Source organism: Lepidochelys olivacea (assembly GCF_965140295.1).
Source record: "Lepidochelys olivacea isolate rLepOli2 genome assembly, chromosome: 25".
NCBI lineage: Eukaryota > Metazoa > Chordata > Testudines > Cheloniidae > Lepidochelys > Lepidochelys olivacea.
Genome location: NC_140435.1, coordinates 18,541,268 through 18,564,687, shown reverse-complemented (window position 1 = coordinate 18,564,687; position 23,420 = coordinate 18,541,268). Strand labels below are relative to the sequence as shown.

General features: G+C 56.6%; 1 protein-coding gene across 2 annotated transcripts in view; it reads right to left on the bottom strand.

The window, feature by feature from the left end:
- RAB3A (RAB3A, member RAS oncogene family) overlaps positions 1-19,011 on the bottom strand; it is a 30,526-nt gene extending 11,515 nt beyond the window's left edge. Inside the window, exon 1 of one of the 2 annotated variants that reach the window (XM_084614819.1) lies at positions 18,858-19,011. The gene's annotated coding sequence lies outside the window, so the exon portion shown is untranslated. Of the gene's footprint in view, positions 1-11,517; positions 11,631-18,857 lie in introns of those variants that run through there. The other variant, XM_084614818.1, reaches the window with a different exon arrangement.
- Between the last annotated feature and the right edge of the window lie 4,409 nt (positions 19,012-23,420).

Below are 23,420 nucleotides of genomic sequence, written 5' to 3'. Positions count from 1 at the left end.
GAACCGTCAGGGATCCAGACCCATGATGACGTTTCTGAAGCCTGTTGCTGGCAAGCGATGGATATTCAGGGTCTGAACAGTTGGTGGAGACACAGCAAGCAGCATCTGCGAGTGGAGAATGCCAGGTCCGTAGCACTGGGCACAGCCTCTGGGTGTGGAAAGAGGCGACTCTGCTCCCCAGGTTCAGTGGGGCAGGAAAGAGACCATTGGGAAAATGGAAGGTGTGACAGACGGGCCCCCAAACAGCAGCCCTTTGCATGGAGCCCCTGTGGCTCACACTGGAGGTGGGACGGCTCTCTGCAGCCCCCATAGCTGCGCTCCGAGTCCTAGATGGAGCGGGAGCCCAGCTCGCAGGAGCCTTACGGCTACCAGCCTGGGGAAGCCACACGCGTGTGGCCAGTTCCTCCCTGGAACGCTGCTCTCAGCCGTGCCTGCACAAGGGCCTCTGCTTCCTCTGCTCATCACCACCTTTGTCTCCCTCCTTCCCAGCTGCTGGAGTGAACTGGAGCAAGGCACCAGCCAACACTCAGCATGCGCCTCAAGTCCTGCTTCCTCCCCAGCGTGGAGGGGCTAACCCAGGGCAAGCTCTAGTCCAGACTCCTCGGCTGAGAGTCCACCCAGCTTCAGCACAAAGCAAACTCAGGTCTCTGCCACAAACTCCTCAACTGCTAATGTAGCTGTGAACTACCCCAGCACATGCGTCAACCAAAACAAGGACCCCTCGGGGCTTCTAACGGAAATGGCCCCCCCAAGGATCTGTACGGGGACCAACAATGTTCAACATATTCATAAATGATCTGGAAAAGGGAGGGAACAGTGAGCTGGCACAATTTGCAGACAATATAAAATTACTCAAGATCGTTAAGTCCAAAGCTGACTGCGAAGAGTTACAGAGGGATCTCACAGACCTGGTGGCTGGGCAACAAAATGGCACCTTGAGACTCAGTCTAAGTGCAAAGTCATGCACATTGGAAAACATGATCCCAACTATACATACAAAACGATAGGGTCTAAATGAGCTGTCACCACTCAAGGAAGAGAACTTGGCATCATCCTGGCTAGTTCTCTGAAAACATCCGCTCAATCTGAAAAATCAGCCAAAAAAGCAAACAGAATGGTAGGAACCATTAGGAAAGGGATAGATCATAAAACAGAAAACATCACAAGGCCACTTATAAATCCATGGCACGCCCACACCTTGAATAGTGCGTGCAGTTCTGGTCACCCCATCTCAAAAAAATATATGAGAATGGGAAGAGGTACAGAGAAGGGCAAGAAAAACTGCTAGGGATGGAACAGCTTCCATGGGCGATTAAAAAGACGGGGACCGTCCAGCTTGGAAAAGAGACGCCTGAGGGGGGAACATGATTGAAGCAAAGAAAACAGGACTGGTGTGGAGAAAGTGATTTTTCCAGTCCCTGGAAAAATCATGGAGCAGGTCCTCAAAGAATCAATCCTGAAGCACTTGCATGAGAGGAAAGTGATCAGGAACAGCCAGCATGGATTCACCAAGGGAAGGTCATGCCTGACTAATCTAATCGCCTTTTATGATGAGATTACTGGTTCTGTGGATGAAGGGAAAGCAGTGGATGTATTGTTTCTTGACTTTAGCAAAGCTTTTGACACGGTCTCCCATAGTATTCTTGTCAGCAAGTTAAGGAAGTATAGGCTGGATGAATGCACTATAAGGTGGGTAGAAAGCTGGCTAAATTGTCGGGGTCAACGGGTAGTGATCAATGGCTCCATGTCTAGTTGGCAGCCGGTATCAAGTGGAGTGCCCCAAGGGTCGGTCCTGGGGCCGGTTTTATTCAATATCTTCATAAATGATCTGGAGGATGGTGTGGATTGCACTCTCAGCAAATTTGCGGATGATACTAAACTGGGAGGAGTAGTAGATACGCTGGAGGGGAGGGATAGGATACAGAAGGACCTAGACCAATTGGAAGATTGGGCCAAAAGGAATCTGATGAGGTTCAATAAGGATAAGTGCAGGGTCCTGCACTTAGGACGGAAGAACCCAATGCACAGCTACAGACTAGGGACCGAATGGCTAGGCAGCAGTTCTGCAGAAAAGGACCTAGGGGTGACAGTGGACGAGAAGCTGGATATGAGTCAGCAGTGTGCCCTTGTTGCCAAGAAGGCCAATGGCATTTTGGGATGTATAAGGAGGGGCATAGCGAGCAGATCGAGGGACGTGATCGTTCCCCTCTATTCGACATTGGTGAGGCCTCATCTGGAGTACTGTGTCCAGTTTTGGGCCCCACACTTCAAGAAGGATGTGGATAAATTGGAGAGAGTCCAGCGAAGGGCAACAAAAATGATTAGGGGACTGGAACACATGAGTTATGAGGAGAGGCTGAGGGAGCTGGGATTGTTTAGCCTGCAGAAGAGAAGAATGAGGGGGGATTTGATAGCTGCTTTCAACTACCTGAAAAGGGGTTCCAAAGAGGATGGCTCTAGACTGTTCTCAATGGTAGCAGATGACAGAACGAGGAGTAATGGTCTCAAGTTGCAGTGGGGGAGGTTTAGATTGGATATTAGGAAAAACTTTTTCACTAAGAGGGTGGTGAAACACTGGAATGCGTTACCAAGGGAGGTGGTAGAATCTCCTTCCTTAGAGGTTTTTAAGGTCAGGCTTGACAAAGCCCTGGCTGGGATGATTTAACTGGGAATTGGTCCTGCTTTGAGCAGGGGGTTGGACTAGATGACCTTCTGGGGTCCCTTCCAACCCTGATATTCTATGATTCTATGAATACGGAAGCGTTATTTATCTGTTCCCGTCACACACAAGCTAGGGGGTCATGTGTTGAAAACAAACAAACAGACGTACCGCTTCACACGGCACACCGTCAAGCCATGGAACAACCCATGGTCATGGCCCGGAACGTTGTGAAGGCCAAAAGTAGAACTGGACTAGAGAGTTAGATACTTTCATGGAGGACAGGCCCATCAATGGCTGTTAGCCAGGACTGTCAGGGATGCAACCCCACGCTCCAGGTACCCCTCAACCTCCAACTGCCAGAAGCACCTGGTACTGGCCACCGTGAGAGACGGATATTGGGTTAGATGGACCATTGGTCTAACATCAGCATCGCTATTCCTAGACCAGTGGTGCCCAAAGACACAGAGACCGTCCCTGCCCAAGACAGGCACATGGCGGGAGAAAGGGAATACAATCCCCATTTTGCAGGTTGGCAACTGTGCCCAGAGGGGTTATGGGCAGGATTATCAGTGGCCAACTCTCCTGGGTTTTCAATGGGAACTGGGTGCCTGAACTCTCTCAGCTGCCTGTGACAGCCCTACCCCAGTGACACTGGACCTCTGGGGCAGAGCAAGGAACCAAGCCCAGATCTCAAGACTCTGTCTAGAGCCTTCCCCACAAGGCTACGCGAATGTGGAGAGGCATGTGGCTGAAGGAGCAGGGTGAGAGCGCCCTGGACAACCCAGAGCAAAATTCCTGAGAACTAAGGGCAGGTCTGTGCCTCTAGATTTTCCAGGGACATAGCAGGGCAGACAGCACCAGCAAACACTGTTGCTCTGGGAGGTCCCAAGAGCTTTGAATGCAATAGATCCAGGAGGTCTGTATTTACTAGGTCCTGAGACAAACTCCTTCCCCCCAGAAATTAATGCTCCCTGTGAAGTAACAGTCCAAGTGCACCATGGTGTTTTTCCCATTATATAAGCTTCCTCAAAAGAAACCCTTGAAGCGAACAGCTTGCATGAATAGATAAGGTTCCAATTTCCTTCTTGAGGCAGCCAGCCAGTGCGGGCCTTTGATCCATGCAGCTGTGATGTTCCTGCACTCGGTCTGAACCACTACAAAGCCAGGCCTCCACTACTGGGTCTAACGTGCATCCCACCGGCCTGGGTGCTGGCAGCAGCCAAAACCATGCAAACAAAGTAAGATGTTTTAACATAAGAACGGCCACACTGGGTCAGACCAATTGTCCATGTAGCCCAGTGTCCTCTAACAGTGGTTGGGACAAGACAGGTCAGAGGGAATGAGTGGAAGAGGGCAATTAACCAAGTGATCCATCCCGTCACCCAGTCCCAGTGTCTGGCAGTCAGAGGTTTAGGGATACCCGGAGCATGGGTTTGCGCCTTGACCATCTTGGCTAATAGCCCCCCGATGGACCTATCCTCCAGGAACTGAGCTAGTCATCTAGAGATTTGCTTTGTTTTACAACAAGCAGCATGAAAAACACTAGTGAAGTCAGTACAAACTAAAATTTCATACTGAAAATGACTTGCTTATACTGCTCTATATCCCATGCACTGAAATGTAAGTACAATATTTATATTCCAATTGTTCTATTTTATAACGATATGGTAAAAATGAGAAAGTCAGCCACTGTTCAGTAACAGTGGGCTGTGAGACTTTTGTATTTCCATGTCTGATTTTGTAAGCAAGTCGTTTTTAAAGTGAGGTGACACTTGGGGTACGCAAGACAAATCAGACCCCTGAAAGGGGTACAGTTGTTTGGAAAGGTTGAGAGCCACTGCTCCACACCATTCAGGACTTTACAGACCTCTATCATATTCCCCCTTAGTCGTCTCTTTCCTAGACTGACGAGCCTGTCTTTTTACTCGCTCCTTATAGGGAAGCTGTTCCCTCCCCCTGATCATTTTTGTTGCCCTTCCCTGTACCTTTTCCCTTATAAACCCAACTGTGCCTCCTACACACCCCCTTTTCTTAAGTCATACCAGCCCCAATATTAGTGGGTTAGGGTTAGAGCCAAGGTAGAATTTCCCCCCCAGTTTACCTGAATTGGATAAGCAGCTCCCGAATTATGACATCCTAAAAACAAAGGCATTCACTGAAGCTCATCAAGTCTATTATTGTGCCACTTTGTAACAAAAGGAGCGGATTCTCCAAGCTGAGATCTACCCCCAGGTCTGAGATGACTCGGTTGTGATCAAACATGAAGAGCTGTTAAACATTTTTTAACACGGGCACTCTTGTGGATCATCAGCCCCAACAAGCACTGCGCAGCACAACTTGTCAGCGAGAGACCAAAGGCAACATTGTCAAAAGGGCCCAAGTGGCTTAGGAGCCTAGGCCCTATTTTCAAGTGACTTAGGCACTCGGAGCCTAAATTCCATTCGCTTCCAATGAGACTTAAACTCTCAAGGGACTAAATAACTTTCAGAAATAGGACTTAGGTGCTTCTGAAAACATTACCCCAAAGCTCTCGTTGAAAAGCCACCAAGGGTAGGTCTGCCCTGCAGCTGGCAGTGCGATGGCAGCACGGGTCCGCACGACCATGCCAGCTTGAATCTAGCGAGCGCAGCTGGCTACAACAGCCATGACAATGCAGCGGCAGGACTTCGGCACGACCTGTGCAATGCACGCTGGGGACACGCTTGCATTAGCTGGCCCACACTGAAGCTCGGGCTGCCATTTCTTCACTGCTATTTTCAGCCATGCTTGCTAAGTTAACGTTAGCACAGGTACGCCAGCGTGTGCTGCATCACACCTCACAGAATCATAGAATATCAGGGTTGGAAGGGACCTCAGGAGGTCATCTAGTCCCACCCCCTGCTCAAAGCAGGACCAATCCCCAATTAAATCATCCCAGCCAGGGCTTTGTCAAGCCTGACCTTAAAAACTTCTAAGGAAGGAGATTCTACCACCTCCCTAGGTAACGCATTCCAGTGTTTCACCACCCTCCGAGTGAAAACGTTTTTCCTAATATCCAACCTAAACCTCCCTGTGACGATGTGACTCAGCAGGGAGGGGGGAGTGTTGACCTGGGAATGTGCCCTGGGGATGGGAGACCTGAGAGCCTGTCACCTGAGCCAGGAGGGGGAGGGGGAGGTAACACCTCTGCCCAGGAATGTGGACGGAGGCTGCAGCAGGGAACCTGCTGGGTGGGTTTAGTTTCAGTTTGGGGCTGGGTGGAGGAACACAGGGAACCCCAGGGCTGGGGTCTAAGCTCCCTGCTCCCCCAGAAGGACTTGACTGAGGGGTCCTGGTTGTACCCACAAGCTCTGTTGTGGACTGTGTTCCTGTTGTCCAATAAACCTTCTGTTTTACTGGCTGGCTGAGAGTCTCAGTGGATCCCAGGAAGAGGGGTGCAGGGCCTGGACTCCCCCACACTCCTTGTCCTGTCCTCTTCTACCACTGAGAATAGTCTAGAACCATCCTCTCTGGAACCACCTCTCAGGTAGTTGAAAGCAGCTATCAAATCCCCCCTCATTCTTCTCTTCTGCAGACTAAACAATCCCAGTTCCCTCAGCCTCTCCTCATAAGTCATGTGTTCCAGACCCCTAATCATTTTTGTTGCCCTTCGCTGGACTCTCTCCAATTTATCCACATCCTTCTTGAAGTGTGGGGCCCAAAACTGGACACAGTACTCCAGATGAGGCCTCACCAATGTTGAATAGAGGGGAACGATCACGTCCCTCGATCTGCTCGCTATGCCCCTACTTATACATCCCAAAATGCCATTGGCCTTCTTGGCAACAAGGGCACACTGCTGACTCATATCCAGCTTCTCGTCCACTGTCACCCCTAGGTCCTTTTCCGCAGAACTGCTGCCTAGCCATTCGGTCCCTAGTCTGTAGCGGTGCATTGGGTTTTTCCGTCCTAAGTGCAGGACTCTGCACTTATCCTTATTGAACCTCATCAGATTTCTTTTGGCCCAATCCTCCAATTTGTCTAGGTCCTTCTGTATCCTATCCCTGCCCTCCAGCGTATCTACCACTCCTCCCAGTTGAGCTTCTCACACTCAGGCCTGGGCTACGCTTTAAATGTAGGCTGACATGGCTACAGCGCTCCTGGGTGCGCACTTTTCACCAGGCTCTGCAGACCTTACCCCTCTGCATCTACGCTCTGCGGCTATGGGCCACAGCTACGTGGCTGCCGCCCCCCAGTGCAGACGTGGTCTCACTCTCTCTTTTTCCTGCAGAGCCAAACTGCAAAGTTTAACTCGACTCTCCAGGGGTTGTCGTTTGCATAGCACCTACCACAACAGGGCCCAACCTGGCTGTGGCCTTGAGGGACTATTGCAATGTAAATGTCACAGAATCATAGAATCTCAGGGTGGGAAGGGACCTCAGGAGGTATCTAGTCCAACCCCCTGCTCAAAGCGGGACGAATCCCCAATTTTTGCCCCAGATCCCTAAATGGCCCCCTCAAGGATTGAACTCATAATCCTGAGTTTAGCAGGCCAATGCTCAAACCACTGAGCTATCCCTCCCCCCAAAACACCACAACAGAGAGGACAAAAAGCCCTGCAATACAAAAGTGAAGCAGAGAGGCCATTTGTAAATTCAGACATTAAGAATTGGTGGTCGCCACGGCTAAGCTTCAAACATGTCATCGCCAGACCCCAGTGGGAGGACAAGAGACAGTTACCTTCACTGGAGTAATCGCTCTCCTGGGCTAAACAGCTCCCGCCCTGCTGCCCAGCCCTAGGCCCCTGTGCTCCCCACACACACTCAGGACCCCTGCTCCTCTCACCGTAGCAGATCTGTGGAGGACTGGGAGGAGAGAACAGATGATCAAGATTGGCTGTTTTGCTAAAATAATGTACTGGGAATGATTCTGGGGAAGTCCTGGGCCCATTTTCAACAGAGGGAGACACTAGATGTCTGCAGTAGATTCCAAGGCCAGAAGGGCCTAGGAGGGTGCTGTTCCCCTCTGCTGTGAGCTTCTTAAGAGGGAGAACCTGCAGCAAGCCTTAACAGGCTGATTGGAGACCCCCACGTCTCAGAGGGTTCACCAGGGACGACCCCTTGACCCCTCTGTAACCCTTAGTAGCTTTTTTGGGGGGGGGAAAGGGGAAGAAGATAACCATAAACTTTGCAACTTGGAGCAGAGTACGAACGGATACAGGAGCATCTTCCTGAATCTGCAGACAGACCTTTCCATTGCTTCTGCTGCTGCAGGAAAGAGTTCTTTTCAGCAACAGCATGAAATTAGTTTCAAGTATTTAGTCTCAGCACCTCAGGGAAACTCAAGAACCATGTCAACTTCAAGTTGGGCGCTCCAGTCATCTGCAGTCGGGAAGGCACAAAACAAGATGGCTGTGGGAAGCAGCACAAACCTCCTCTCCTTGCCATAGGCAGGAGGTTCTTCAGACAGGCAGATCCTTCTCCCTTCCAGCAGCTTGACATTTATCAGATCCCTACCACCCAGAGCTGAGAAAGAGCCCTGAGCATGGTCCAGGGGCAGCTCATTGGTAAGAATCCCAGAGCCAGGGAGGAAATGGGGGTTGGCTACTGCTTCACACCAGGGAGTTGCCCACATAACCTGCAGACGCCCACCTTCTCAGATTTGCAGGCTGGCCCCGGCTAATCGCTTCAAATCTCCGGTGACGTTTCCGAGCCCTGTTTATAAAGCACAGAGACTAGATTCGGCTTGATCTGAGTTGTACCAGGGTGCACAGTAGCATGAGCTTTTAGCTCCAAGATTTAAGTACGTGGGATATTGCTTGCACCGGGTATGCTGTCTCCCTTTACCGCCAATTGAAGCTGGCAAGGTGGGTGAGCTGCATCTTCCCTGTTCTAAGGTCACCCTTTGCAAAGGAGAAACAGAGACTCCCGAGCCACAAAGTACTTTTTTCTCTTTCTGTGAAATAATATCGGGAAATGCGACCTTATAACCTCATTCATAGTCACTACTGGGCAGACTCCTACTCTGAGTCTCTAATCGCACTTCCTGAAAAATTGTTGTACCTTTGTTTTAGTCTCTGATCACTTAATATTCAAGCAATAAGGTGACAGGCAGAGTACACGAGGCAAGCGTGTACGCAAGGCGGTGTACGCACGATGCACAAGGCAAAAGGTTGAACAACTTCAGTTTTGAGTGCAAAACTCACCCAGAAATACATGGCCACTTTCTGCTTCCCTTTATCAAACTGAACTTACAAACAGCCAGAAGGAGGAGAGTTTTTGTTTTACAAGTGCTGTCCCCAGTCCAAAGGCACCTCAAATAAGGAGCACTCGGACGTACTGGGCAGTACAGTTATGGTCATGCCATTACATGCCGTCAGGAAGCTTTAATGGTGCACCGAGCCGAACGCCATTTCCTAATAAGCTGCACAATTCAGAGTTTGGGGGGGGAAAAAAAATCAAGAGAATTTTCAGCCTCTGAGAAATCAGCCCTGCTCCATTTCTCTAAAGCCAAACAGAAGAAAACCTCCGAACACGTGTATGAATAAGTATGTATCCGATTAATAAGTATGCATCCACAGTATGCATCCGATGAAGTGAGCTGTAGCTCACGAAAGCTTATGCTCAAATAAATTGGTTAGTCTCTAAGGTGCCACAAGTACTCCTTTTCTTTTTGCGAATACAGACTAACACGGCTGTTACTCTGAAACCATGAATAAATCCTGTTTACATGGCTAATCTGCCAGCAATCCAGATCCAATGGGAACTATACAATCCAGCAAGTCACTTAGGCCATTTTAACAATATGCAATTTAACTCAAATAATGGGTCTCAACATAATATTAGTCATTTGGCCCTTGTGGACCAAGTTCATATTTAGAGAAACATTTTATTGCTACATTAAGCCAGCCACTTAGTGAGCTAACTCCTCCAGTGCATTTTAATTACAGTACTCTTAATACCTACAGGCAGCTTTCCTGTATACTGTCTCCAAGCATCTGCATTGAACAAGGAACACACACCTCCTCTGACAGGCACATGGAGACCCCAGCAATGAGCTAGCGCTCCAGCAAAAGGGAGGGCGATTCCCCACTAGCCCTGCTGCCCCACGACTTAGTGTTTGCCACCCAAGTAAAGGCATCTCTCTTCTGCCAAGGCTCAACTAAGACACATGACCCAAGCCGCACCGTAAGGGACATAAGAGAAGGGACCGTGCAGATCAGGCTGGTGGTGGGCTCCATTTCTGCAATGCCTTTGGACAGGGCAGCCCAGTCCTGGCCTGGCCGAGCCCTCTATTTTTCATGAGTCTATGGCAAGATTCTTCGTAACCTCACAGCGTCCTGGTGTAAAGTAACGGACACTAGTGACCCTGCGCTAATGAGCAAAGCTTGGTGGGGAGGCAGATTTGGGTTGGTAAAGTCAGATAATTACACTGAGCTAGGCAAGGCATGTTGTGAGGAAGAGGGTAACAATGAAGCGGGGCTGTACCTAGGACCTGGGCAATGAGTGTCTTTCATTAGCTAGGGCTTTTCTGAGGGAGGGAGCAGTTTTACTCTGTAGAGAGGAGTGTAGAGATAGCAGGACTGAAAAGGGTTCGTGGTATGTCTGCACCAAAAGCTTCTGCCCTAGCAATGGGCGCTCTTCTCCTGTGTTCTTCTGGAAATTTCATCCTTTAATATCACCCAAGAAACACAAAACACCCATCATTGTAGGCAGATCATCTCAGTCACTGGTTTGCCTTCACCATGCAAATGTCACTGAGTGCACAGATGCCAAGGCAAACAATCACTCAGGCCCCCACATCCATTTTGCTCTCTGTTTTAAGAGCAGCATTAGGCACATGTGAAGTTAGTTATAATACCCATCAAAAGGAGAGCAAAGCAGTAACCTTATACACCACCGCATGGTACAGCAGGAACCAACTAAGCTGCATGCTTGGTTGGATGTGTTAATAAATGATCGTCACTCAGAGACCAAGGGGTTGAGTGGATGCAGATGGCTTCAAGCTATTCAGTTGTCTGTACCATTCAGCCCTCAGAGTCCCCGCCCTGCTATCAATCATTCATATTAAAACATCCTTAACCAGCTCAGTGTTCTTTTATTTAACAGGCTTTCTCTGGATTGCATCAGTGAGCACCCCCCCGCCCCAACACTGGCAGAAAAGGCTGCATGCACAGCAAACATCACGTCTATGTTATTCTTGAGGCCCAGCCAAATCTTCTGACCTGGCACCAACCAAGAGAAATGTCTCACCTGGGGCCGAGAGAGAGAAATATTCAGTGACCCTGTTTGGTCCCCTGAACCTCCATGTTTCCCCACGTTACCAGCCGAGAAATCACATTTGCAGAGCCTGGCAAATCACTGGAACGGATTCAGCCTTCGGTCCAAAAACGACCCTTCAATATGTTTTATACAAATCCCTAAAATGCCCCATCACCCCCACTCCAGGTAGGAGGCCAAGGAGCTCCCGTGCACCCCAGCTCCCCTCAATCCCCCCCGCCAGACAGGCAGCGTAGGTGGAAAAGGGGGGGGAGCGGAAGCTCGTTTGCTCTCCCCCCCAGGCCGGATAGAGACGGACATGGATGCAGAACGCTGACCCATGCACCCCCCCCCGCCAGCAGGTCTGTGTGCATGCATCACCCAGCGGGGTTTGTGCACACCGCCCCCCATTGCTCTGCCATGCGAGGGGCGCCCCCCAAGCACACAGCCCCCCTCCCTCCATCCTTCAGCAGGAACCGAGCCCCCTGCTTGCCCCCCCCTCCCGTGCAGCCACGAGCCCCGCCCGCTGCATCATCATCCCCCCGGGTGTCAAATGAAGGTTATCGCCCTGCACGCGGGAGGCCGGGCGGGGCTGCCAAGGGGGCCGGGGGGGCGGCCGGGGGGGGGGCGCGCGCTCACCTCCAGATCGCGCTCCCCAGCCTTCTCTTGCACCAAATGCAGCAGCACCGCGCGCGGCCCCGGCAATTGCAGAGCCCGGCTGACGTCGCCAGCATTCCGAAGGGGTGGGGACCGGTATGCAGATGAGAATATGACGTCAGGAGGCCGGAGACGATCCATTCTGAGCTATTCCCTCAGACTCCGGAGGAGGCGGGCTTCTACCCAATCTTGCGCGATGATAGGCTCGCGCTAATGATTGACAGCATGAAAGCACCACCCATTCGACGCTTTCGTGAGCTTTTGAGTGACAGCCTCGAGCTCGAGCCTCCTTTAGGGCGGCCAGCTGGCCTGGTCCCTCAGGGGTGGCATAGCCCCCTCAAGGCAGTGGCTGTTAGTGGCACGTGACGTGCCACCCCTCCACACCGTAGGGCAGTGGTACGAGCCAACACTACCAAGATATATGCCACCCCCACAGGAAACAGTGGTATGAACTGGATCTCCGCCTCTCCCCTGTCAGGACATGGCACCATCCTGCACAAGGGCCCGCACACGTCATCTCCCCCGTCACAACAGGTTTCCCCCCAGTAGGGATAGTGGTACAAGCCACCATATATGCCCCCTCCTCTGTCACAATTCCCACCTGCCCCCAGAGGAGCTAGTGGTATGAGCTGCCGCATGCTAGTTTCCTGCCCCACAAGTCACCCCCCATGGGTCGGTGGTACGAGCCGCCCCGGCCTGCTCCCCTGCCCCACATGTCACCCCCATGGGTCAGTGGTATGATCCACTCCAGGCCATCTCCCCTGCCCCACATGTCACCCCCCATGGGTCGGTGGTACGAGCCGCCCCGGCCTGCTCCCCTGCCCCACATGTCACCCCCCATGGGTCGGTGGTACGATCCACTCCAGGCCATCTCCCCTGCCCCACATGTCACCCCCCATGGGTCGGTGGTACGAGCCGCCCCGGCCTGCTCCCCTGCCCCACATGTCACCCCCATGGGTCGGTGGTACGAGCCGCCCCGGCCTGCTCCCCTGCCCCACATGTCACCCCCCATGGGTCGGTGGTACGAGCTGCCCCAGCCCGCTCCCCTGCCCCACATGTCACCCCCCATGGGTCAGTGGTACGATCCACTCCAGGCCATCTCCCCGGTCCCGACATTTCACCCCCCATGGGTTGGTGGTACGAGCCGCCCCGGCCTGCTCCCCTGCCCCACATGTCACCGCCATGGGTCAGTGGTACGATCCACTCCAGGCCATCTCCCCTGCCCCACATGTCACCCCCCATGGGTCAGTGGTACGATCCACTCCAGGCCATCTCCCCGGTCCCGACATTTCACCCCCCCGAGTCGGTGGTACGAGCCGCCCCGGCCCGCTCCCCGGTCCCGACATTTCACCCCCCATGGGTCAGTGGTACGAGCCGCCCCGGCCTGCTCCCCTGCCCCACATGTCACCCCCCATGGGTCGGTGGTACGATCCACTCCAGGCCATCTCCCCGGTCCCGACATTTCACCACCCATGGGTCGGCAGTACTAGTCGCCCCGGTCCGCTCCCCTGCCCCACATGTCACCCCCCATGGGTCGGTGGTACGAGCCGCCCTGGGCCTCTCCCCTGCCCCACGTCACCCCCCATGGGTCGGTGGTACGAGCCACCCCGGCCCGCTCCCCTGCCCCACATGTCACCCCCCATGGGTCGGTGGTACGAGCCGCCCCAGCCCCATGTCGATGACCGGTTTTCGGGGGCCGCGCCCGGTCGAAAAGGGAGCCTGGTGGCTCTGGTTGACGCTGCCGACCGGGCCGTTAAAGGTCTGGTGGGCGGCGCAGTGGGAGCCCAGGGCTAAGGCAGGCCCCTGGCTCCGTGTGGCTCCCGGGAAGCAGCCGCCAGTTCCCTGCGGCCCCTAGGCACATGGGCAGCCAGGGGGCTCCGCTCACTGCCCCCGCCCTGAGGGCCGGCTCCACAGCTTTTATTGGCCAGGACAACCAATGGGAGCTGCGGGGGCGGCGCCTGCAGGTGTGAGGGAGTCACTGTTTCCCAGGAGCCGTGGTAAGCACTGCTGGGACCCCGCACCCCAAACCCCCTTCTGCATCCCAACTCCCAGCTCCAGCCCGGAGCCCCCTCCCACACCCAAACTTCCTCCCGGAGTCCGTAGCCCCTCCAGCCTCTTGCCCCAGCCCCATCCTGCACCCCAAACCCTTCATCCCCAGCCCCACTCCAGAGCCCACACCCCCAGCTGGAGTCTGTCCTGCCCCCCAACCCCCTGCCCTAGCCCAGAGCCCACTCCTGCACCCTAAACTCCTCATTTCTGGCCCTATCCATAGCCCACACCCCCAGCCCAGAGCGCATACCCCCCCCTCCCCACACCCCAACCCTCTGTCCCTGCCCAGAGCCCTCTCTCGTTCTCCAAACCCCTTATCCCTGGATCCACCCTAGAGCCCACACCCCCAGCCGGAGCTCTCACCCCCTCCCACATACCAATCCCCTGCCCCAGCCCAGTGAAAGTGAGTGAGGGTGGGGGAGAGTGAGTGATGGAGGGAGGAGGGATGGCGTGAGCAGGGAAGGGGCCTTGGAGAAGGGGCGGGGCCTTGTTGCAGGGGCGGGGCCTCAGGTCAGGGTTTCTGTCTTGAAACGAAGGTTTTGTGCAATTAGAAAGTTGGCAACCCTACCCCAGCTGCCAAGCCCTAGAAGCCCAAAATTAAATTCTAGCCCAGCGAGCCCAAGATGCCTTGATCCATATTATCCCAGCGATCGCTAGGGATGAACCCTAACCCCAGCCTGGGGAGCCCCAGCGCCCCAAGCCTAAATCGAGCCCAACCAGAGTCACCAGCCCCAATCTCAACCCTACCCCAGGGAGGCCTATGGGCCATGACCCTACTGCTAGCCTGGGAGCCCAACAGGCCCATATCCTTGCCCTAGCTAAGGAACCTCCCCAGCCCTGTCCTGCACCCCAGCTTGTGCAGTCCTACAGCGCTATCCCGAACCTGGGCAGCCCTATGGGACCCACACCTAACCCTGGCCCTGGCAGCCTTTCAGACTCAGCCCACACCCTAGTCCTGGGTGTCTCAGCAGCCCCGATCCTAAGTGCAGGCCCAGGTGCTCTACTAACCTCAACCCTAACTTTAGCTCCGGAAGCCTCACCTGCGCCCTGGCTTGGGGAGACACCCCAACTCTCACCCAAGCTTGGGGAGCTCTACCAGCCCCAACCCTAACTTGAACCCAGGGAGCTCTATGGGGTCCAACCCTAACCAGGGGAGCTCCACTGACTGCAACCTAATCCTACCCCTGGGGGCCCCACACATCCCCACCCTGCCCATAGCCAGGGAGCCCTACCCCCAACCCTCTCTCTAGCCTGGGGAGGTCTATGGCCCCTAACCCCAGTCACCTCCATTTACACGAACCTGAGCCCAAGGAAGGCGCTGAGCCATTATTCGCGCGAAGGCTGCACGCTGACGTCCCAGCAGCACTGAGACCCCTACTCCAACAAGCAGCAGTGCCTGGAACTAGGTCTGGCGTCCCTGGGGCCCGGCCAGTGCCCTGTCCCAAAGGGCTCAGGCGATTGGCTTGGGGGATTAGGTGGAAGCACCATATGTCACAGTCGCACACGCGCTGTTGTTTTCAGCCACAGTGGCTTCAGGCGTTAAAGCCCCTGCATGCAGCCCTGAGGGCACAACCCGTCTCACTTTACCTGCCCAACAGCCGGTCACAGCGACCCACCAGAAAGGCGGCCCTGAGCTACCAAATCTATCCAAGGATAATTTCATCAGTTGCTGAAGCATCAGCCGGAGCTAAGAACAATCCCCAAAGAACACGGGCTGAGCAGCCCTCAGCAATATGCCCAGAAAGCAGGTTGTAGGGAACAGCACTGCACAGACCCCAAAAGCGTGGGCTGCCCCAGACCTGGTGGGGCCTTTCTGGTCTCTAATCGCTGCCGTTGATGGTGAAATGTGGCTCAGAGCAGCAGTGTTGGCGGTGAGGGGTCTGGCACACTGACGGCGTTCCCCCACGCTGTGGCAAGTGAGCGTAGGGAGCGGGCAGGGAGGGCGAGTGGGATGGAAACATGTCACTGCCCGAGTGAGGGGGTGGGCGGAGTCCCAAGCTGGTGAGCACGGTGTATGTGACATGTTTTGCCCCTTCCCAGCCCCCAGGGAGGAGATGGACCCTGGGCCTCAAGCCCCGTCGTGCCCTGGGCAGAGGCAGTGATGGAGGCGACGTGACTGACCTACCGGGCATGGCTGGGAGAGCCCCCATCCCATCCCCCAGCCGGCTGGCAGCAAAGGCAGGGCAGCAAACCTCTCCCCAGCCCTTGCAGGGTCCTTCTGGCTAACTCATCTGGCCACTGGGTGGTGCCATTGAACCGTTATTGGGAGCATCGTGGAGGTGGGGGGCAAGGACAGGTGGCTTCTCCTGCTCTGGGTGCTCAGCCCCCGGGGGTAGCCGGCCCCACCCTGTGCGATCTGGTTCCGGGCCCTTAAGGCCAGAAGGGACCCTCGTGGTGACTGGTCGGATGCCCTGCGGGCACGACCAGCATGAGAGTCAGAGCCCGGCAGCCCCAGCAAGGCACTGGGGGCTGAGCAGGCGCCTCCCAGGGGAGTCTCACAGCCGGCAGCCACACGCAGGCGGGAGGGCACCAGGGGCTCCCAATCTGCCTCCTGCCCTGGACTCCACGGCCCCCCACTTCAGCCCTGCTCCACCCCCCGGCCTCAGCTCCATCCACTGCCCTGCAATGGGAGGTGGTGGCTGCTGCTGCCCAGCTCAGTGCTACAGGGAGTTGGGGACCTCTCCAGGGCCCTACCCGCTCAGGGGACCCCAGAGGGCCAGGGAGAGCTGCAGGTGCCATTCCTGGGTGGGTCGGGGGCTGCACCCAGCTTGCAAATTGCCTGCGTCCTTTACCCTGCTGACACAGCACCGCCCGGACCCTCACGGGCAGGGGAGAGCCAGTCTGGCCTAGGCCACTCGCCTCCATAGCACTGGGGGCATCGCAGGCAGGCAGCCTGCGCGGGAGGAAATACCCACCTAGCAGCAGTGGCTAGGATGAATCTCTGCAGCTCACAGCAGCCAGCAAAAGCTACAGCCTGCCCCCCATGCCCTGCCCTGGGTCTGCACTAACTCAAGCCAAGGTGCGGTGCAGGGAGCAGCCTGGGTGTGGCTAGGGGAGCCAGTGATGGCTAGGTGGGTGGACAGTGCCAATGGTGAAGCGGCATGCTGGAGCACGTGCCCAGCTGGGCTGGGCGTTTGGCTTTCTCCCTGTGAGGCTCCCCTGGGGAATGCAACGCACTTCCTCTGCCTGGGCCTGTTTCCCATCAATCCGCATAGAGCACAGGCTTCCCCGGTCACCGGAGGCCCGGGGAGAGGATGAACAGCCCCCCAGAAGTCAGGGATGATGCACTCCAGAGCCCTCTAAAAATACACTCGGCAGGCACATTCTGCGCTGCTCCCTCCCAGCCAAGCCATGGAGTTCGGGGGCCCCGAGCTGCCGGTTCCTTTCCTCTCTCGGCCCTGCCCATGCATCCCCGGCTCCTCAGCCACCTGGCTGGACAACGGGTGAGAGGAGCCTTTGAAGCCAGTGCTTGTCATTCTCCCAGGGCCAGGGCTGGCCATGTCACCCCTGGGAAAGGACACAGCTACTCTGGGTGCCCCAGGCTCCCTTGGCTAGTCGGCAGCGCTGGCTAAGGTCGCTCTGGGGCAGAGATTAGTTTTAGGAGCTGAGTTTATAGCTGGCTGCTTCTTTCAGTTAAATTTGTCAAGGCCCCAGGGGGAGCCCAGCTCTGCACCCTGCATTCAGGACATGGGGCCCTCTCCCTGGGCTGTGGCATGACAGCCAAATACTCCAGGGACAGATCAGCTCTCAGTGACAGCCAACCACTGTGGGGAAAACTCACTGTCCAGCCCCAGATGCCACCCAATTGCCCTCCATCAGACCCTGCCCAAATCCAAACCGCTGGAGCGGGGCTATACAGAGTAACATGCATAAACCGTCTGAGAGCGACCAGGCAGGTGTGGAGCAGAGCTGGCCGCAGCCTCCTCCCACCCTCCCATTTGCACCTTGTCACAATCCCAGCTTGCGAGTTCCCTCAGGCAGGGCCTCAGTCATATGTGCGGTGGTACTGCCCCTGGCCCGGCCTGGGTCTCTGCCTCACCTAGCACAGTGGTGCTGTTGGGGGGCCCCCAGGTGCTATTGCCATATGTAAGAATACAGAACCACGGGTTTGTGAATTCTGTCTGCAGAGATGCTCCATACCCAGATCCGGAGGGCATCCGGTGCCCTCTCTAGGCAGGTCCAGGGATGCCCAGACCTTGACCCCTGCATTCGGTTCTGGGCTCCTCGGCCGCACAGTGGCTGGGAAATCTGAGGGGGATTCGGAGGCACACAGCTAGAATGACGCAGAGGCGGGAGGAGCAGAGGGCTGAAGTCTGGTAAATAAGTAAGTCCCGCTTTTGAGTAAGAGGAGAGGGGGGAGGAGGCTAGGCCGTGTTAGCTAGGGGGGATGCAGAGGGGGGAGGAGGCTAGGCCGTGTCGGGCAGGGGGGATGCAGAGGGGGGAGGAGGCTAGGCCGTGTCGGGCAGGGGGGATGCAGAGGGGGGAGGAGGCTAGGCCGTGTCGGGCAGGGGGGATGCAGAGGGGGGAGGAGGCTAGGCCGTGTGGGGCAGGGGGGATGCAGAGGGGGGAGGAGGCTAGGCCGTGTGGGGCAGGGGGGATGCAGAGGGGGGAGGAGGCTAGGCCGTGTCGGGCAGGGGGGATGCAGAGGGGGAGGAGGCTAGGCCGTGTGGGGCAGGGGGGATGCAGAGGGGGAGGAGGCTAGGCCGTGTGGGGCAGGGGGGATGCAGAGGGGGGAGGAGGCTAGGCCGTGTGGGGCAGGGGGGATGCAGAGGGGGAGGAGGCTAGGCCGTGTGGGGCAGGGGGGATGCAGAGGGGGAGGAGGCTAGGCCGTGTGGGGCAGGGGGGATGCAGAGGGGGAGGAGGCTAGGCCGTGTGGGGCAGGGGGGATGCAGAGGGGGAGGAGGCTAGGCCGTGTGGGGCAGGGGGGATGCAGAGGGGGAGGAGGCTAGGCCGTGTGGGGCAGGGGGGATGCAGAGGGGGAGGAGGCTAGGCCGTGTGGGGCAGGGGGGATGCAGAGGGGGAGGAGGCTAGGCCGTGTCGGGCAGGGGGGATGCAGAGGGGGAGGAGGCTAGGCCGTGTGGGGCAGGGGCTGTCACTGAGTGCGTTTGCCAGTGCTAGTTCAGTCGCACAGTGGGCCCCGGGCTGGCGCCTCTTGGGCAGCAGCTTTATGAATAGCACTAGGTGAGGAACGTGCCTGGGCATGGGGGGGTTATACTGTGACAAGGGAGCAGCGGCCCAGGGACGGGACTAAAAGCAACAAGCTGGAAACTTACGCCGAGACTAGGGAAAGGTCAGCGGTGACACAGCCCAGCAGGACTGGCTCAGCCCGGTGCCCGCAGTCCTTGCATGGAGTGGGCGCACATTCGTGTCCAGCAGCCTGGCTTGCCCCGGGGCGTCAGCTTCCTCGCAGTGTCTGGGGCTGGGCTGGCGGGGGCGGCGGGGCCCAGGCTGGGGGGATCTGGGCTGTGGGCGGCAGGCAATGCTGGGCTGGAATTTGGAGTCGACGAGAGACGAGCGGCAAGGCCGGAGCCTGGCGGAAGCCTGCGCTCAGGGATAAATCACGCAGGCGAGCGCCAAGGAGGAGACAGGCGAGGCTGCGGGAGGGGAGCAGGGCTTGTGCTGCACTGCGCAGGGGCCAGGCTCAAGTATTTACTTTAGCTGGGTCGGGAGCATCAGAGACAAATTCACGTTTCCTGGGGAGAACCCGGCCCTGCTCAAAGGAACGGAGCTTTTCTGCGGAGAGCGAGCTGCGCTGACAACATGAATCCCCGCTGCCATGTGCCCGGCCACTGCCATCACCGGCCTCAGGTCTAACCATCCCAGGGCTCATTCTCCCACAGGCGGCTTGGGCCCAGGAGAGAGGAGCTGCTGGGGGGCATGGCAATGAGGGACTCTGGGAAATAACGGCTCTCTTCCATGGCCCACGCCCAAAGGGACTGGCTGAGTCCTGCAGTGGGCGGATGGCATGAGCACTGACTGATCGGAGGAAGCAGGTGTCAGGATCCTGACAGGGCAGCTGGGACCAAGGGTCAGAGCAGGGCCAAGCCTGAGGCTGGGAGGAGCAGAGGAGTTTTGTAGGCAGGTTCCGGCCAGCGTCGATATCCGGGGGCCGAGTGTGAGTTGGGTTTCGGGGGCTGGGTCAGGAGGTGAGGTCCAAACCGAGGGGAGGCCGAACCCAGGCGTTTGGGAGCAAGGCTACGAGTGGCAGCTACAGGAGAGCCACGCTGCTGCGTGGACACTGACTGCAAGGCCCCTTGGGCTGGGACTTCCCATAGTCTGTGTGTGTCCACAGTGGGTCATGGGCAGTGGAGTGCAAGCTGGGTGCAGCCTGGAGATGCCAGCAGCCTGGTAGTTCTGCAAGCCCACCCTCTAGACCAGTGGGCCCGACCCACATAAGGCAATAAGACAGGGCGGAAAATCAGGGAAATGAGGCTGTTGCTGGCAGGCAGAGACCAGTCCCTGCTGCAGCTGGCCATGCGGGATCTGCCTCTCACTGCAGGAGCAGCATCCCCCAGACGGGCTCTGTGACCGCGGCTGCTGCTATTTAACCCCTGAGGATGCATCTCACCTCTGGATGCTGGGGGGAGGGGGGCTTTATTCTAAGGGACAAAACCCAGACATGTGAGAGCGGGTGGGGGGGTGTCACGTTATTGACTTGAACTGGGACCATATAGAACATGGTTGCAACCACGGTCCTGTAGTGGCATCTAATAAGGTGTCTCACACAAGGTGATGGTTTGCTGGTTATGATTGTGCTGTCTATATGTGTGTATCATTTTTGTAGTTGAAGTTATGAATATTGGCTCTATACTGTCTGTATTTCAAACTTATGCTATTCTTCTGGGGGACACCTCAGACAAGCTGGTGACAGCTCTGCCTAGCCTGCTGGATGGCCCATTAAGGACCATCAGCTACACAACTGACCCATTGAGACAAGGCAGACACGCCTTGGGACTCAGCAAGGCGTGCAGGGACCTGCCCATGGACCGAACTCTGCGGGTTTTCCAGGCCGTGTGATGGACAGCTTGTCCTTGGGACAAAGAAAGACAGACCACATAAAGCTGCTGCAGCTCCTCTATCTTCAATCCTGCTTCCGACCTCTGGAGGGACTTTGCTACCCTGAAGCTTTGAACCAAGGACTGAAACATCCCAGCTGGGGATGTTCTCCAGAGACTTGATCTGAACCTGCAGTTTATTCCATCACTGCTACAAGCCTGAACCAAGAACTTTGCCATTACTGTATGGAATCGATTCCATTTCACAATTCTAGCTCTCGTCTCTAGCTTTTTCCTTTTATGAATAAACCTTTAGATTTCAGATTCTAAAGGATTGGCAACAGCATGATTTGTGGGTAAGATCTGATTTGTATATTGGCCTGGGTCTGGGACTTGGTCCTTTGGGATTGAGAGAATCTTTTTTCTTTTACTGGGGTATTAGTTTTCATTCATCCCCTTAATGAGTGGCTGTCACGGAGTCCCTGGGCAATGCTCTGGAACTGCTCCCCCCAAAACCGCTCCTCTCTGAGCCTTCAGCACGCCTGGTCCTCATCATTCCCCCTTTGTTTTACTGCTCCCCTGTCACTTACTGCAGGAAGTGCCATCCATGGGGTGCAGTGCATTCCACCACTGCCACCAGTTGTCACGGAGTCCCTGGGCGATGCTCTGGAACTGCTCCCTACGAAGCCAGTCAGGACTCTGGGGGAGTCTCCTCTCTGGGAGCAGCCTGTCTGCAGGACACACAGCTCACCCGGCTTCCACCTTCCTGGGTCTGACCTCGGAGCATTCAGCATCCTCTGCCCCTCCGTGTGCTTCCCACAGCGAGTCTGCCCAGGCGGGGTCCTGGGAAGCCAGAGGGTCCTGCCCCCCAAGTCCGCAGTCAGACGGGACTCTCAGCCAGCCAGTGAAACAGAGGTTAATTCGATGACAGGAACATGGTCTAACACAGAGCTTGTAGGTGCAGAGAACAGGACCCCTCAGCTGGGTCCATTTTGGGGGGCAGTGAGCCAGACAAGCACGTCTGCACTTCACTCCATGTCCCCAACCAGCCCCAAACTGACACTCCCTCCAGCCCCTCCTCCTCTGGGCTTTCCCTTTTCCCGGGCCAGGAGGTCACCGGATTCCTTTGTTCTCCAACCCTTCAGCTCTCACCTTGCAGGGGGGAAGGGCCAGGCCATCAGCTGCCAGGAAACAGGGTGTTACCTGTTACCCGTGCTACCTGACGCTTCGCTTTCCCCATCCAAGCTGTCCGGAGCTGGAGGGAGGGTCCCGCTGAGGGCATTTTGGCTCATGCGGGGTGGGGGGGGGCTGCTGAGGGCTCTGAGCTGTAACCCCTCACACACACCTGGCTGGTTCTTGTCTGGCTCTCCGCAGGAAGGGCCCCATGCGCTTTGGCTGCGCAGCACCATGGGGCACTGGTCCCTGGCGGCCGGGGGTCCTTAGCTGCCCCCCAGCAGAGTGATGCTTAATGTTAACAGTGCCCCCCAGCAGCAGGCCTCCACAGGCACAGCCGTGTCAGCCGCGGGGCTGCACGAAGCGAAGCCTCCGGAGCCAGGAGAACTCGCCCCCCCCGGGCAGCGTGACCCCTGGCCTGGCTGCTGCCAGGGAGCGGGCAGGATGGCGTGTGCTCTGCCCTGCCTCCTCTCAGTGGTCCTGGGTGCCTCTTCTCAGCTCTGAGGATGACACGGCTCAGTCTGGAGCCTGCCCTGTGCCCGTCGCTGTGGCCTGTGGACCAGCCTGCCTTCTGAAGGCTGGGGCACTGTGCGGGGCGCCATGCCCCAGCCAAGCGGCCAGTGCAGGAGAACCCGGGTGGTCGGGAGCCTCTCCGCGAGGGTGGAAACTCCTGGAGCAAACCTCTTGTTCCCACAAGCTTCAGACAGACCCAGCCCCCCACGGATCGGCCCCTGAAAGCCCCGCCGGCCACACGGTGTGTGCAGCGCGGACCAGCCCCACTGGAGAAAGAACTGGCTGAGTCCTGCCTGGGGTGCGGCTTCCCTCAAAGCCCGCACCCCCCACACAGCAGGGCGGCAGAGCACGTGTCTTGTTCCCAGTCTTTAGGGAGCCACCAAATCCACATCTCGTAGAATCTCGGGACTTTATCTCATGATAAAAACACGTTTACATGTATCACACTGAAAAAATGAAAGAGACGGGACAGGTTTAATACCCGCCGAGGAGAAGAGTCTCTCCCCTAGCTCAGACCCACGGCGAAGGAGGAACAGGGCCCGGCGCTCGGCTGGGCCGCCAAAGCGCCAGGTATAAATGCAGCATTTCGAGTGCTGATCACAGTAAAACCAGTGTGTAAGGAAGGGACGCGGGAGTGAGGATGTGAGTGGGAATTAAAAAGTGAGCTACAAAAGGCTTTAAAAAGTGAACGTGCCCCACAATAAATTAAACACGCTGCCTAGTGCACAGTGGTCTCCCCAGGCCCCGCAGCCAGCCCCGCTCTGCAGCGCTCCCTGGTTTCCCCAGCCCCCTCCCTTGTAGCACTCCCCAGCCAGCCCCCCACAGCGCTCCCTGGTCTCCCCAGTCCAGCCCCCCCCAAGCGCTCTCTGGTCTCCCCAGCCCCCCCAGCCAGCCCCTCCCCCCCAGCGCTCCCTGGTCTCCCCTGTCCAGCCCCCCCACAGCCCCCCAACACTCTCTGGTTTCCCCAGCCCCCTCCCTTGCAGCACTCCCCAGCCAGCCCCCTCCCCCCACAGCGCTCCCTGGTCTCCCCAGCCCCCTCCCCTGCAGCTCTCCCTGGTCTCCCCAGCCAGCCCCCCTCAACGCTCTCTGGTTTCCTCAGCCCCCTCCCCTGCAGCTCTCCCTGGTCTCCCCAGCCAGCTCGCCCCACCCCCGCAG